General features: G+C 41.9%; 1 protein-coding gene across 1 annotated transcript in view; it reads right to left on the reverse strand.

Moving 5' to 3' along the window:
* The window catches only part of LOC109065248 (NACHT, LRR and PYD domains-containing protein 3-like), an 84,897-nt gene extending 73,770 nt beyond the window's left edge, over nt 1-11,127 (reverse strand). Inside the window, exon 1 of the mRNA XM_042754427.1 lies at nt 10,805-11,127. The gene's annotated coding sequence lies outside the window, so the exon portion shown is untranslated. The remainder of the gene's footprint in view (nt 1-10,804) is intronic.
* Nucleotides 11,128-15,492: the final 4,365 nt, after the last annotated feature.

The raw sequence follows: 15,492 nt of genomic DNA on the forward strand, positions 1-15,492 counted from the left end.
GGTTTATGCCTTTGCCCGATGCACGCCAAAGGACGCAGATACTCCCTAATCTCACCGGTAAGTACATCAAGTAAGCCACAGTGAACTCGTGAAGTACCAGTTCCATGGCGATTTATCAGCCATCCCTCCTCCTGCCCACTACTCACTTCTTTTTTTTCACAACTATACAGGAGGGGGCGTGGGTACTCTATTTGATGCCTCATAGTTTGGAGGCGCTTTAGAGAAATGCCATACAGCATTTCCATACCTCCACAATTGTGCATGCAAAGCGTGAACTCGTGAAGTACCAGTTAAGCATATTAATGGGTTCGTTTCCCATTTTTTTCACACATTGCATGCTCATAGTTTCTTTTGCGCTTTAGAGAAATGATATACAGCATGCGCCTCCACAATTGTGCATGCAATTGAAGAGTGTGTGCCACAAGCATATTAATGTCAGGGGTTCGTTTCCCATACAATGATATAACTCACTTAAAACGAATATTAGCCAGTCACGACTGTTTCCCGAACACAGTTGCATCTCCATCCGTTTGAACCACATTAGTTCAACAATTAGGGATTTTATTGCGCTTGCTTAGACCTTTGTTGTGAATGTGGTGGAGGATAACTTCTGCTAATTAATTAGGAATACGTATAATTATTAGGAATAATTAATTAGCATATGTTGTCAGTGTCGTGCGCTTGCTTAGACCTTTGTTGTGATAAACAGTAAAGTGTGTTCAGCTGAATTCAATTTCCGTTTTGTCTGACGGGTATACAAAAAAGGTTAGTAAACCGCGGCAGCGGTCGCGGCAGCCCTCCTGTTAAGCCCTCCTCGTGTGAAGACCGAAGAGTGTAAAGACCATCGACTCTACCGTGCGACTCCACCGGGCAGGGACACCGGCAAGGGATATAAGTATTGTTTTTATTACTCCTTTTTCCTTCTACTTGTTTCACTTCTATTTCAGTTTGTATAACTAATTCTTACTATGTGTTTCCAGATCCCCACTATCACTACCACTCCCAAACCACGCATCACACAATGTAGGTAGCGCAATCCTAACAACCTGTACACTTTGCCTATGTCTGCTAATACACTACTTTTCTTTTTCTATTGGTCTCTCTGAATTGCCAGTCTGCTGTAAACAAAGCCGATTTCATTTTCTTCTATTATTAAGTCATTCAAAGTTAAACCTCATGGCCCTGACAGAGACCTGGATCAAACCAGAGGACACTGCTACACCTGCAGCCCTCTCCAATAATTTTTCATTTTCCCACTCCCCCCGTTTGACTGGAAGAGGTGGAGGTACTGGTCTGCTCATCTCTAATGATTGGAAATTTAATCCTTTACCATCTTTGGGTATCAACAGTTCCTTTGAATCTCATTCCGTTACTGTTACCTACCCTCTTAAAATACATTTTGTAGTTGTCTATCGACCCCCAGGACCACTAGGTAACTTTTTGGATGAATTAGATGTGCTGCTCTCAACCTTTCCACCTAGATAAACCTCTATCTGCTGACTTCCACACTCTGCTTGCCTCTTTTGATCTCAACCGAGTGTCAACTACTGCTACTCACAAATCAGGCAACCAAAACTGGACCTTATTTACACACGACACTGCTCCACTGATCATGTACTGGTTACTCCACTGCACACCTCGGATCACTTCCTCCTCACTCTTAACCTCAACATGGTTCCTGACACATCATTTAGCCCTCCACATGTCATCTTTCGACGTAACCTACGCTCACTCTCACCCTCCCGGCTATCTGCAATGGTTTCATCTTCGCTTCCTTACCCTAAACTGTTAGCATCTTTTGATGCTAACTGTGCTACTGATACTTTCTGCTCCACTCTTACATCTTGTTTAGACACTGTTTGCCCCTTGTCTTCCAGGCCAGCCCGTACCACCCCTTTAGCCCCTTGGTTATCTGATGTTCTACGCGAACACCGTTCTAAGCTTAGAGCTGCTGAAAGGTTGTGGCGCAAATCCAAAAATATACTACTGACCTTAATGTGTATCAGTCACTCCTCTCTTCCTTTTCTGCTAATGTCTCCACTGCTAAAAAGACTTACTAGCATAACAAAATTAACAATTCATCTAACTCTCACATGCTTTTTAAAACATTTTCCCTCACTCCTTTGTCCTCCTCCTCTCCCCCTCCTACTTCATCTCTAATAGCTGATGACTTTGCCACGTTTTTCATTAATAAAATTAAAAACATCAGTGCACAATTTTCCACACCACAATCCATCAAGCACATCTCACAAACAAACATACACTTATTCACATCCTTCTCTTCACTCTCTGAGGCAGAAGTCTCCAAACTCATCCTTTCTAATTATCCTACTACTTGTCCACTTGGATCCTATTCCATCTCATCTCCTTCAAGCCATTTCTCCTGCAGTTGTACCTGCACTCACTCACATCATTAACACATCCCTTCATACAGGTGTTTTCCCCTCATCATTTAGACAGGCTTGTATAACTTCACTACTTAAGAAACCCACCCTCAACCCATCTCTTTTAGAGAACTACAGACCAGTTTCTCTTCCTTTCATTGCAAAAAACACTTGAACGAGCTGTATTCAACCAAGTCTCTACCTTTCTCACGCAGAACAACCTCCTTGACAGCAACCAATCTGGCTTCAGAAGTGGACAGAGAGCCTTGCTCTCAGTTGTTGAAAGCCCTAAGACTGGCAAGAGCGGAATCCAAATCTTCAATACTTATCTTGCTTGATCTATCTGCTGCTTTTGACACGGTTAATCACCAGATCCTCCTCCTGTCAACCCTACTGACAAAGGGCATCTCAGGAACCACACTCCAGTGGTTTGAGTCTTACCTATCAGATAGGTGCTTCAAAGTATCTTGGAGAGGTGAGGTGTCCAAGTCGCAACATCTAATACAGGTGTGCCTCAGGGCTCAGTTCTTGGACCACTTCTCTTCTCTGTCTACATGGCATCATTAGGTTCTGTCATTCAGAAACATGGCTTTTCATACCATTGCTATGCTGATGACACTCAACTCTACCTCTCATTCCATCCTGATGATCCATCGGTAGCTGCTCGCATCTCAGCTTGTCTAACAGACATTTCTTGCTGGATGAAGGACCATCACCTTCAACTCAACCTTGCCAAGACAGAACTGCTTGTGGTTCCAGCAAACCCATCGTTTCATCACAATTTCGCCATCAAGTTAGGCACATCAACCACAACTCCTTCAAAAACAGCCAGAAACCTTGGAGTTATGATTGATGATCAGCTAACTTTCTCAGACCAGACCTCCAACTCTTCCAGAACGCTAAAACTGTCCGTTCCTGCAGATTTGCTTTATTCAACATTAAGAATATCAGGCTCTTTCTTTCCGAACATGCTGCACAACTCCTTGTTCAAGCTCTTGTTCTAACCAGGCTAGACTATTGCAACGCTCTCTTGGCAGGTCTTCCAGCCAGTTCTATCAAGCCTTTACAATTAATCCAAAACGCGGCAGCAAGATAAATTTTTAATGAGCCGAAAAAGAATACACGTCACACCTCTATTTATCAATTTGCACTGGCTACCAATAGCTGCTCGCATAAAATTCAAGGCATTGATGTTTGCATACAAAACCACCACTGGCTCTGCACCCCTTTACCTAAATTCATTACTTCAGACTTATGTGCCCTCTAGAAGCTTGCGTTCTGCAAGTGAACATCGCTTGATTGTGCCATCCCAAAGAAGCACAAAGTCACTTTTACGGACTTTTAAATTAAATGTTCCCTCCTGGTGGAATGATCTGCCCAACTCAATCCGAGCAGCTGAGTCCTTAACCATCTTCAAGAATCGGCTTAAAACACATCTCTTCCATCTTTATTTGACCCTCTAACTTTTTCCCTCACTATTCTAATTCTATTAAAAAAAAAAAAAAAAATGTAACTACCTTTCTAATCTTTTTGTATCCTATCTATTTTTCTTTTCATTTATTATACAATTATAAAAAAGACCTCTATCACTAGCTTGCTCTATTCTTTTTATATTCTATCTGTTTTCTTTTTATTTATTATATTATTTAAAAGCCCTTGCTACGTATACTGCGTTTAAGCTAACTGAGACTTGTTATAGCACTTATATATCATTGCCCTTTTGTTTGTTTTTGATTGCTTCCATTGTCCTCATTTGTAAGTCGCTTTGGATAAAAGCGTCTGCTAAATTTAAAAAAAAAAAAATTCAAATGATTCAAGATCTCTGAGATGCTGCTGTGTTGAACATGGCACCTGATGACTAATTTACTATGTTTTGTTCCCTGTCATTCTGCTTTATTTGATCTTTGATTCATCCAGGTTTCCTCTTACGTCATACTCCAGGGTTCCTTTAGGCATTTATGCACATGCGCACACTTCAAAAACAGTGCTTATTTAGGATGCACTAAAATGTATTGATTAAAATGTATTCATTATTTTGTCAACTGTGTTACAGACAAATGTTGTGTCAAATGAAACAAGAATGAAGTCCCACATGTTTGATTCCACATTTGTTTGAAAGTTTTTGAGTCTATTCACCAGGTTTGAGGTTATCTGTCTAACTGATTTGAAAATATGAATTTGGGGCTTCATAATGGCCATACTGTGGGATGCTATCATGAAGGATGATACTTTTCTTTCACATAAATCCTTTCCAAAGTCATCCATCTCCAGAGATGTCACCATCTTTTTTTCTGACGGATTAGTTCACATGTAAAATATTTATAACATAAAAACCACACATAACACAGTTGACAAAGTAAAACAGTTGACAGGTAAGAATCTGTGGGGTACTGTGAAGAGGAAGATGCGATATGCCAGACCCAAGAATGCAGAAGAGCTGAAGGCCACTATCAGAGCAACCTGGGCTCTCATAACACCTGAGCAGTGCCACAGACTGATCGACTCCATGCCACGCCGCATTGCTGCAGTAATTCAGGCAAAAGGAGCCCCAAACAAAGTATTGAGTGCTATACATGCTCATACTTTTCAGTTGGCCAAGATTTCTAAAAATCCTTTCTTTGTATTGTCTTAAGTAATATTCTAATTTTCTGAGATACTGAATTTGGGATTTCCTTAGTTGTCAGTTATAATCAAAATTAAAAGAAATAAACATTTGAAATATATCAGTCTGTGTGTAATGAATGAATATAATATACAAGTTTCACTTTTTGAATGGAATTAGTAAAATCAACTTTTTGATGATATTCTAATTATATGACCAGCACCTGTACATGCTGAACACACCATTAGTTTAAAGTTTGAGAACATAGTTGTGAATGGATTTGGATGGAACTCTGTGATCTCTCTCTTTGTTTCACCCATTGCTGCTGCGTCCAGAGGTCCTAAAAATTTTTTATGGTGGTCACAGGCCAAAATCTGAGTAACCAGTCTGTTGTTGGGTGAAGGGCAGAAACTGCATTTTGACCAATAAGAAGTCCTGTCTTTCCCGGGCTTTGTACCAAAGGTCTTCTTCTTGCCCTCTAAGAGTTAACTGACCTTTTTCCCTGCACCCACATCTCAACATCTTTGACACTCTTCCAATCTTATTCCAACAATACCCAATCACAATGTAGCAAACCTTTGTCCACTATAGTGGTCAGAGAGGGGCCCCGCTATAAACTGAGCCCTGGAATGTGCTGTACACTACACCGTGTTTGGTTTTGTTTTGTTTTTTATATCAGAAGTATTCCCATTCTGCAGATTAACTTCTTTTTCGTCAGGTGATGGAGATCAGAATCAGAAAGAGCTTTATTGCCAAGTATGCTTGCGCATACAAGGAATTTGTTTTAGTGACATAAATTTCCAGTACACAGAGACAAGAAAAAATTGTATGAACAGTTGTGCTATAGATGATAATGGAATAGAATGGAGTAAGATGCAGAGATGTACTTGGATGGAGGGGTAACAATTAAATATAAGGTTATTGCACATTTTTATTGCATAAGTGGGGAACATTTAACTGTTCATGAGGTAGATTGCCTGGGGGAAGAAACTGTTCTTGTGCCTGACTGTTCTGGTATTTGCGGCTCTGAAGCGCCAGCCAGATGGCAAAAGTTCAAAGATGGGGTAACTTGGGTGTGAGGGATCCAGAGTGATTTTCTGAGCCCTTTTCCTCACTCTGGATGTATACAGTTCTTGAAGGCTGGGCAGGGGAGTACCAATAATCCTTTCAGCAGTCCGAACTGTTCTCTGTAGTCTTCTGATGTCTGATTTTGTAGCAGAGATTAGATATAATCTGTGTCTCTGCCATTTGTAAGCAGCCGGGTGAAAAGAAGCTGCATGCAGTTGAGATTTTTTCATTCATTCATTTAAATTTTTTTTTAACTCTAGATATGCAAAAGTTCATGGTATGATAACCGTGCACGTTCAAACCGTGATAAACCGTCATACTTTATGGGGAAATCTTGGCCTAGTGGCTAGAGAGTTTGACTCCTAACCCTAAGGTTGTGGGTTCGAGTCTCGGGCCGGCAATACCACGACTGATGTATTCTTGAGCAAGGCACCGAACCCCCGAATTCTGAATATGGGTCACCTTACTTGGCTGTATGTCACGTCACTTTCACTTGTCACTTTTTTTATACTGGTATACTGTTACAACCCTAGCCAGTGATTTTAGATGCCTGCCTGATTACTCCTGATATTTTTTCTTGTTTTTAGCTGAAATGAATTTAAACCAGGAAACAAAGGTTATAACTGATTCAACAAGTGACCGATACACTGCTAAGATATCCGGTCTTACATTGAAACCCTTTAGCCTTCTCAAAAGAGATAATCGCTGTTGAGCCTTCTTATAGACACTATTCGCCTGCTATGTAAAAGATACAGTAGATGCTTGTCAATCTCAGTGCCCAAATATGTAACGGCCTCAACCTGCTCCACTACCTGTCCCCCCAGCCTAAGTGGTTCAGGATGAACAGTATTAAAGGGGTCACTGATTATGATTTCATCTTTTTTAACTTTAGTTAGTGTGTAATGTTGCTGTTTGAGCATAAACAACATCTGGAAAGTTACAATGCTCAAAATGAAATGCAAAGGGAGATTTTAGAGAATTCGCTTTTTAAGGCCTACAGCAAACAGCTGGTAGGGACTACAAGAAGTTTCTTCCTAGGTTGGTGACATCACAAACCCTGAAAACAAACCCAGCCCCCGGGAACACGCAACAGAGGGGGTGGGGCCATGTTGGGCTCCTTTAAAGGTGCCATAGAATGCAAAAATTACTTTTATGCAGTGTTTGAACACAGTTGTGTGGCCACAGTGTGTGAAAACAACCAGCCTATCATTGTAAAAATCCACTCACTCATTTTTTTAATAATCTCAATAAATCATAAACAGTCTCTCCAAACGAGTGGTTCCAGATTTCTCCCTATATACACGTCATATTAGGGAAAAGTCCTATATGTCTGTGCTAATCACTTTAGCTCTGCTGCTTCACAAACGAGGGTCAGTTCAGCGCTGGAGTTGTGCAAAGATTGCTTTTGAAAGAGGGATCAACACCAATGCTTCATGCGCAAAAAAAATAAATAAAAAATATTCGGACTCGTAATCCAAAGGTTGTGGGTTCGAAGCACATACACGCAGGAATTGTAGGTGGGAGGAGTGAATGAAAAGCGCTGTCTCCATCCTCAATACCACGACTGAGGTGTCCTTGAGCAAGGCACTGAACCCCCAACTGCTCCCCGGGCGCCGCAGCATAAATGATGCCCACTGCTCCGGGTGTGTGTTCACGGTGTGTGTGTTCACTGCTGTGTGTGTGCACTTTGGATGGGTTAAATGCAGAGCACCAATTCCATGGGTCACCATACTTGGCTGTATGTCACGTCACTTTTTTTTTCTTTTAACTTTTCATTTTGTCTTCCAAAAGAGCTTCTTGGCACTCTGTAAGGCTAATGTTGCTAAAGCTACCATTGTCTCTGCCTGTTTTCACTGATGGTGCCTTCACGTACTACCAGAATGATCGTGAATAGGAATGTGGTAGTTAAAAATTGCCTTTGGAAACAATGTGAAGTTGGTAACACGGTCACCACCACTTAAACCGTAACACTGGTGGTATGCCCACAAGCATAAGCTCTTCAAGGAGGCGGGTGCACCAGTTCATTTGGATTTAAAGGCACAAAAGCTGCACGTCATACCCCAAAACCTAAAATTTCAAAAAAAAAACAAAATTATTTATTTTGAATTAAAAACTTAAAACTCCACATACACATTCTTGAGACATATTAATAGGGGCACCTTTAAACCTGAGACACAATGCATGGTTTTCAGCTGTCCCAGACGAAAGATTGGCATCATGAAACAGTTGCGGTGATTTCTGTGATCGTGGCTCCTAATCGGTGGTCCTGTGTCGTACGGTGAGAGAGGTTCAAAGACGGCCGTTGTCACAGTCTTGCGACCAAAGATAGCCTACGATCATTTTCTGACAGTGTCAGAAATTCAGCATGATCATCACACAATGTGTTTGCTGCTAGGACCCAAATTTTCTGACCAGCCAATAAAAATGCGACATGAAATCAAAGTGACACAGCGCTAAAATACGAAACTGCTTAACTCAAACTCCTATCCCTTCCTCTTTTGCCGCTTCCACTTTTTTCAGCACACATAAAAACTAAAACTGCCAAAGTGTGATTCATCATGCTGTTTTGTGATTCATCATAGCTCTCTGACAGCTTCCTCTCAACAGCGAAAAATGCATCCTATCAGAATGTGTTTCCAGCATGATATTAATGTGGTTTAAGGCTTTGTTAATGCCTACACCTACCCCAACCCTAATCCTAACCTTACAATATCAAAAATGCAGTGTTGGTAGCATGATCTGATAGGTAGCTTTATTTGTTAGAACACCGGATTCACCCAAAAGTTTGTCCTGAATGATGAAGCAGTTCCCACTTTAAAAAAGCCACAACCTGTAAGCATGTTTTATTCTTTGTGGATGTGTTTTCCATTAATAGTTTCTAATGTTAATTTTATGTTGTAGCAAGGACGTAAACAAAAGGTAACACTCATTGGCTCTTCTAGCCAGTCGTGGGACCTGTGTCTCACCTGGTTGCACATTGATGGCAACAATGCCCAAAACTAATTTGCCCGTGTATAATCAGCCTAATGGTGCTATACAGTCAGTAGTGATCACTGGAGATCCACAGTCTGTAATCAAATAATCCTTTCCAGGACTGTAGAATCATTTGTTAGAATGATTATATGAAAAGCATGGATATTTTGTGCACGTATGAAGCTTTGAATCTGATTTGGGCTCATCTTGATAAGGTAAATATTGAAACCATTGTTTACAATCCCCCGGAGCACATGCAACTCCTCGTTATGGTACGGGGCGTGATATTTCTATCAGCTTTGTTTACTGTCCAAAATTAAAAACTTTCTCACTCTAAAAAACTCTAGAAATGGCTGTTCATGCATTTGTTACGTCGTGTCTAGATTACTGCAATTCTTTATATTGCGGTGTATCTAAATCTCAAATTGCACGACTTCAGCTTGTCCAAAATGCTGCAGCCAGACTTCTTTTAAACTGTCGTAAACATGAACACATCACTCCAATTCTTAGATCCCTTCACTGGTTGCCGATTTCTCAGAGAATAGACTTTAAAATTCTCCTCTTCATTTATAAATCCCTTCATAACAAAGCTCCTGTCTATTTATCTGAACTTCTTCATCCGTATACTCCATCAAGAAGCCTACGATCCTGTGATCAGGCTCTGTTGGTGGTCCCTCGCGTTAGGCTAAAGCGAAGAGGGGAGCGTTGCATTTGCGGTGGCTGGGCCACAACTCTGGAATACCCTGCCTTTAGAGATCAGACTGGCCCCTTCCTTGTCTATTTTTAAGTCCTTGCTAAAAACTTTTTTATTTTCCTTAGTATATTGACTACTGTGATATGCTAAATTTTGAAATGGGTGGTTTTAAATTTTTGTCTGGTCTATTTTTCATGTATGTGTAATATTCTTGCTCTTCTGTAAAGCACTTTGGTCAGCCTGGAGGCTGTTGTAAATGCGCCATACAAATAAAAATTGAAATTGAAAATGTTTCTGTACAACGAGCACTAGGCGGTTAGCGAATCACAACACACTGGGCCAGCTAACCAATCTGAGCCCACTGAGTATTTCTGAGGGAGGGTCTTCATAGAACCAGGAAGTCAACAGACCATTTTAGGAGAAATGGAAAAAGCAGTGTAGAATAAAGGTAAAATATGTGAAAAACATTTTTTTTTTTTTTTTTTTTATTGAAGCCTGAACACGTTACAGTGCACCCCATAAACATAATCAAACCTTTGAAAATAGCCGGTCGACTACCCCTTTAAATGAATGAAACCTCCCACAATACAACTCTTTAGTCTTACTATAACCTATATTATATAGCACTGCGTAAACATAAAACCATGTCTGCATTTGTGATCGGAGAAATGACAAACAACCAGCTTGTTAAACTTGATCAACAACAACTAAATGATCACCATCGATTAGAGCGGCATCGATCTGTTAGATCATTTAAAAAATGTTTTATAGGTTATAATTGCATCTGTCTAGGATGCACACTAAAAAACAAAAAAAAATGAGAAACAGTGATTTCACACGGTGTGACAATATCAGAATGAGCAGCTTTCCATGATTCACACAAAAAAAAAACTAGAAGCATACCATTAATCACTAAAAAAAAAGCACTAAATCAAAACACAATCACGACAACAACAGCTTTAAATAAAATCATCAAAATGACTTCAGCACAGAATTAAAGTCTCAAAAGCTCAAAGTGACCAATGACACATCATAAGACGACACACATACATGAAAATAACTAAAGAAAGATCAAACACTCACCTCAAACAATATTTCTAGATATTTCTATTTCCTCCTCTGTACCGTTGTATTGAACAGCAGCTCTGAAATTTCTTTAACTTCTGTAAAACAAGTGAAACCTGCTTCCTGTTTTCTTTCAGGAAGAGACATGAGAATCACAAGAATGACACACACACACACACACACACACACACACAGACTCTGGTTCCTTATTTGTAAAGATTAATTCTCAGGAAACTGTACTGCTGTAGTTGCACAGATACTTCATTGTAATTTCAACTACATATTAGGGATGTAGCTGAAGCTGACAAATTTTGACAATTAATGGAAAAGAGGTACTATAGATTTGGAGATTGTATTAAACTCAGGAAAGAAAGCACACAGATAATTACCTGACTTTCCAGCAGATTCATCACTTGCAATTCTACAGAGTAGACTGAAATGTTTTCCACATTATTAATAATAAAGAATAATAATACTAATGCAATAAACATCAAAATAATACAATTACAAGCAAGACAATAACACCACTGATACATCAAGTCACTAAAGACTTGTCAGTTCTTGTGGAGCTGCAGGGGTGATGGGTGATGGCAGTGAACAGGGACTAGCAGTAGCAGAGCTGGTACAAGCATGCCCTATCTGGAAAATGTAATTCTCTTTTAAAAACACATTTTTATAAAATGGAATATTTAGAGCTTATCTTTTGCATTGTGCTTTTAATTATTTATGTATTCTTCAGATTTTGGTTCATTGCCTTTCATCTCTGTCTATTTCATGATTGAATTGTGTATTTTTTTGTGATTTGAAAATAAGTTTTTGAAAAAAATAACCAGTTGTTGCTCAAGTGCAGCTGTAGTGATATCAGATTCAGGCCCTGAAGGTTTGTTTCTGAACTGGGTCCGTTTACAACAGTGAGTGCAAGCTACATTAAAGTGATTATTACGTTTTGAATATGGAAATATGCATGCAACACCCGCTGAGTGCCATGAAACAGCTTGAAAGATCAAAGACAATTTTCAGACTGGATTCATCTGAAAGATGAAAGTCATATACACCTAGGATGACTTGAGGGTGAGTAATTTATGGGCTAATTTTCATTTTTGGGTGAACTAACCCTTTAAGATAGTACAAATATGAGCAATATTGTTAGGTTAACTTGTTGTGTTTGGTTCTTTGTCAGCGTTTCCAGGATAATAAAAATAAAAATAATTATTATTATTATTATAATTATAACAGTAACAATGCTACTACTACTGCCACTACTAATAAAAGGTTTAACTGCAGATATGTAATCTTGCTGATAAATAAAAAAGTGATTCATACTGACCTGGAATGAACCTGTTCAGATGCAAGTGTAATGATTCAAGTGATGTGGACCCTCTTGCACATCTGTAATTTGGCAAGACAATGTCCTCCTTGTTAGTGGTGCCAGTTGCAGTGTACAGGAGGACACCTGGTTCATCCTGAATGCACTTCACATGTTTCTTCTGGATTTGCCAGATGTGCTGCATCCTCTCGTGGATACCAAGATAGTCTCTTCCCTTTACCCCCATGAGCTCATTAAGAAGCAGTTCAGTCATTATGATCGACTGCTGCTCCCCTCTTGTCTGCCTCCTGCAGTGCAATGCCAGTTCCTCGGTTATCTGCTGGTCCACTAGCTTTTCAGTGATCCCGGGAACACCTTCTCGTTTCAACTGTTCCCTCTTGATGCAGCAAGGCAACGTCTCTACTGTCCCCCTCAAAAATGCATCTTGACAGGTCAAGACATGAAGAAGGGGTAAAGAGGTTGTACATCAGGATCAGTCGGAACTCCATTCTGTGTGCCAAATCCAGCTGTTCCAAGATGGTCTTGCTAGTGGAAATGTAACTTGTTTTACCACCAGTTGAACTGCACCAGAGTCTCCGTGATCATCAGATCGTCAGGTAGTACCTATCCACATCCAAAACCACACAGGACAGGACAGCCTGACCTTTCAAAGGTGGTATGGCATCCACAAGAGAAGGCGGTGTGTGAAAAGACGCTCTGGAGAGGGGGTCTGATGATAAATGAGCGCTGGCTCCGGTGGATCATACCACAGCTTCGGATCAGTGCGCAGCCTCTAGTTCCTCCACAGAGCAGATGAAATCCACTTCTGATCCTTAAAAAAATCAATTCAATCAAATACTGCTAAATATACAATTCCACCACATTAAAATTACATACATACACAAAACAGAAATCCAGCCAACTGGGGAGCCAAGGTGCATACAGATAACACTAACAGTAGATATAATGCAGATATAATGATTGTAGTGCAAAAGTGAAAGTGAAAGTGACATACAGCCAAGTATGGTGACCCATACTGATGAGGTCAGTTAAATGCTGAATGAGGTAGTGAGCAGACCAATGCTGCACAAAGTGTTTAGTTCAGGTCACAGTGTATTAGTGGGAGCTGGGGGTTGGGGGACTGAGGTTCAGAGTTCAGTGGTGCATGGGGAAAAAGAAGGGAGGGGAAGCAAGGTCGGGAGGGAGTTCAGCTTCCTGACAGGTTGATGAATGAAGCTGTCCTTCAGTCTGCTGGTCCTGGCCTGGAGACTCTGCAGTCTCCTCCCTGATGGCAGCAGACTGAAGAAGCTGAGTGACGGGTGAGTGGGATCACCTGCAATGCAGAGGGCTTCACGGGTGAGACGGGTTCCATAAATGTCATGGAAGGAGGGGAGGGAGAGGGACACCAATGATCTTCTCAGCTGCTCTCACTATGCATTGCAGTGACTTCCGGCAGGATGCGTTGCAAGCGCCATACCACCCAGTGATGCAGCTGGTCAGAATGCTCTCGATGGTGCCTCTGTAGAAGGTGTACATGATGGGGGGTGGGGCTCTGGCTCTCCTCAGTTTGCAGAGGAAGTAGAGACACTGTTGTGATTTCTTGGCCAGTGCTGCGGTGTTGTTGGTCCAGGAGAGGTCCTCTGTGATGCGCACACCCAGGAACTTGGTGCTGCTCACTCTCTCCACAGTCGCACCGTTGATGGTCAGAAGAACGTGCTGCTGAGTGTGCGCTCTCCTGAAGTCAACAAGCAATCTCCTTCGTCTTCTCCACGTTCAGAGAGAGATTGTTGTCACTGCACCACCCGCCAGGCGGCTCACCTCGCTCCTGTAGTTTGTCTCATCTCTTTTGCTAATGAGACCCACCACAGTCGTGTCATCCGCAAACTTAATGAAGAGGTTGGAGTTGTGTGACGGTGTGCAGTCGTGGGTCAGCAGAGTGAAGAGGAGGGGGCTCAGCACACATCCTTGGGGGGCCCCAGTGTTCAATGTGATGGTGCTGGATGTGTTGCTACCGACCCGTACTGCCTGAGGTCTTCCAGTCAGAAAGTCCAACAGCCAGTTGCACAGCGAAGTGTTGAGCCCCAGCTCGACCAGTTTGTGAATGAGCTGTTGAGGGATGATTGTGATGAATGCTGAACTGAAGTCTATGAACAGCATTCTGACGTATGAGTCTTTTTTTTGCGCTTAGTGGAGGGTAGTTGAGATGGCATCATCGGTCGACCGGTTGGACCGATATGCAAACTGGAATGGGTCCAGGGAGGTGGGCAGGGCAGACTTGATGTGGTGCATGACTAGCTGTTCAAAGCACTTCATGAGGATGGGAGTAAGTGCAACAGGACGGTAGTCATTGAAGCAGGATGGAGATGGCTTCTTCGGGACTGGAATGATGGTGGTAGCTTTGAAACATTTGGGAACAACAGCCTGACTAAGTGAGATGTTGAAAATGTCTGTGAAGACATCAGTGAGTTCTGCTGCACAGTCTCTCAGTACACGACCAGGAATGTTGTCAGGACCCAGAGCTTTGCATGCACTGATCCCGCTGAGGGATCTCCTCACACTGTCTGGGGATAGCGTCATCACCTGGTTGCCGGAAGGAGGTGGACTCTTCTGTGCAGTGGTTCTGTTTTGTGCCTCAAAGCGAGCGAAGAAGGTGTTCAGCTTGTTCAGTTGGGAGATGTTGCTGTCACAGGTCCGGAGTGGGGGCTTGTAATCCGTTATGGTCTGTATCCCCTGCCACAGGCTCCGAGTGTCTCTGCTGTCGCTGAAACAGTGGGCTATCCTCCTGGAGTACTGTCTCTTAGCCTCTATAATGCAGCGGGATAGGCTGGCCCTAGCTGTCCTCAGAACCACCTCATCTCCAGCTCTGAAGGCAGCATTCTGCGTCTTCAGGAGTCTGTAGACCTCCCCTGTCATTCACACGGCTTCTGGTTGGCCCGGAAAGTATGGACTTTGTCACTGCCTACATCAACAAGTGTATTGATGATGTAACAGTCACAGTCTCAGAGTACTCTTGGAGGTCTGTGGTGTTATTGTATGTGGCAGCCTGCTTAAACATATTCCAGTCAGTTGTGTCAAAACAGTCTTGAAGAGCCTCTGACCACCCTTCCGGCCACACTTGTATCTGTTTGTGAACTGGTTTGCAGGCATAAGTATGACAGTGATGTGGTCTGAGGCACCGAGGTGGGGGAGGGGTAGGGCCTTGTAGGCTCCTCTCTGGGTGGTGTAAACAAAGTCCAGAGTGTTGTTCCCCCGTGTTGGAAAGTTTATTGTGTTGGTGTATTTTTGGGAACACACTCTTTATGTCTGCATGGTTGAAATCCCCAGCTATGATGAGAAAAGCATCAGGGTAGGCTATCTGCTGCTCACTGATGTGCGGGTACAGTTCATTCAGCGCTTCACT

The sequence above is a fragment of the Cyprinus carpio genome, unplaced genomic scaffold (assembly GCF_018340385.1).
Source record: "Cyprinus carpio isolate SPL01 unplaced genomic scaffold, ASM1834038v1 S000006514, whole genome shotgun sequence".
Taxonomy (NCBI): domain Eukaryota; kingdom Metazoa; phylum Chordata; class Actinopteri; order Cypriniformes; family Cyprinidae; genus Cyprinus; species Cyprinus carpio.